This window comes from Vombatus ursinus, unplaced genomic scaffold, assembly GCF_900497805.2.
Source record: "Vombatus ursinus unplaced genomic scaffold, bare-nosed wombat genome assembly UNPS02006720.1, whole genome shotgun sequence".
In the NCBI taxonomy this organism is placed as follows: Eukaryota; Metazoa; Chordata; class Mammalia; order Diprotodontia; family Vombatidae; genus Vombatus; species Vombatus ursinus.
This window is the reverse complement of record NW_020946498.1, coordinates 2,266-4,086: the sequence shown is the minus strand read 5'-3', so window position 1 is coordinate 4,086 and position 1,821 is coordinate 2,266.

The window sequence follows — 1,821 nt, the reverse complement described above, 5'->3', positions numbered from 1 at the left end:
AGCAAGCCCAGGTAATAGAGGATGGTTATAAAGTATAGGACAGACCTGTAAGAACAGTATTGGGAATACTAAGGATTTCAACAAGCTGAATTTAATAGGGAAAACAAAAAAGCTTTTGTCTGTGTCTTTGTTCTCCAAGCTATTTTATTTAAAAAAAAGAAGGATCAAATAAATCAATCACTCAGTCAACTAGCATTATTAAGTGCCCATGTCGTGCCAGCTGGTGTCTCAGGGAACAGAGTGTTAGGTCCGGAATCAGGAAGACCTGAATTCAAATCCAGTCTCAGACAGTTCGTAGCTGTGTGATCTTGGGCAAGTTACTCATTCTCGCTTTGCCTTACAAAAGGGTCCACTGGAGGAGGAAATGGCAAATCACTTCAGTATCTTTGTCAAGAAAACCTTATGGATAGCTATGATCCATTGAGTCATGAAGAGTCAGATATGACTGAATGAGTGAACAACAGCAATGTGTGCCAGGCTCTGCACTAAGCCTGGGGAGACAAAAATATAGAAGACAATCCCTGGTCCCAAGGCACTCACAATGTGGTGGAAAAGACAGCATGTAAATCACTATGAACAAACAAGATAGATTCAGGATAAACTGGAAATAATCATCAGAAGGAAGGGAATGAGATTAAGAATAGAGTGAGTAATGGCTCAGAGTAAATGGAGAAACTAATGTATAACAACAGTGAAAACAGAGAAGCTCAGCTCTCATGTTGCTTTTATTTTCTCAGACTAAGAGAATGATTTGTAGATTATAAAGGACAGGACCAAAATCATTAATAGGAAGTTGATAAGCAAAATAACTCAGGAAATCATAAGAGATGATTTGACTTTACCTTGATGATTTCAAGACAGCCAGTGCTGGTAAAGTTCATCCTTAGGAATTAAAAGAATGTGCATTCAGTAAAATATAAGCTCTTTAAGGACAGGGACTATTTGTCATTTTTGTGTTCATGGCCCTAGTGCCTAGCAGAGTGCTTTGCACTATTAGGTGCTTGATAACCTAATGGTTCAGTTTAAGTGACCTAAGTGTAATTGCTGCACTATTCTTAATGATCTTTGAAAAACTGTACAGGATGAGACATTATGAGCCCTTCTTAACCTTCCCCCAACCCTGACTTTATAATTGGGGACTTCACTTTATATGTTGATGCTCTCTCAAATATCCTTTCTTCCTAGTACATCAAGCTATTGCATTGTCATGATCTGAACCTTCCCTCTACCCCAGCCATACACAAGAATAGCCACACTCTTGGAGTCACTGGTACCCAAAGTATTCTGTCTCTATAATTTATGACTCTAAAAGTCTTGTATCTAACCATAACCTCATGGCTTTCCTTATCTCTGTGCCTCATCCTTCCAAACCTATTTTCCATTCTCACCATAACCTCTAATCACTCTACTCCTCTCTGCTTTCTTCGGGGACCATGCTGTTCTAGATGCACTTTCATTCATGCAAAATCTTTGGCCTCATAAGTTAAGAAGTCCAACTTTAGACTTTCACGTGCTCTTGAATCCTTGAATCCTTTGTCCTATTGATGCATATCTCTTTCCTAACCTCACATCTAAGTTATTGTCACCTTCTGCCTTCTCCCCTCCTGTTCTCATGCTGCAGAATATTGCTGGAGGAATTCATACAACTGTTCTGACTGGTTCCAATACCAAAGACCAATGCTTGTTTCTCAGAGACAGAAGGTTTTAGTGGGGGAGAAGAACTCAAGGCCTTTTGCCTTAGAACAGGTCTCTCACTGAAGGTTGTAAACAAAAGAGTCACCAGGATTTTCCTAAAACAGAGGAAAAAGAGTAGGTGGTGAT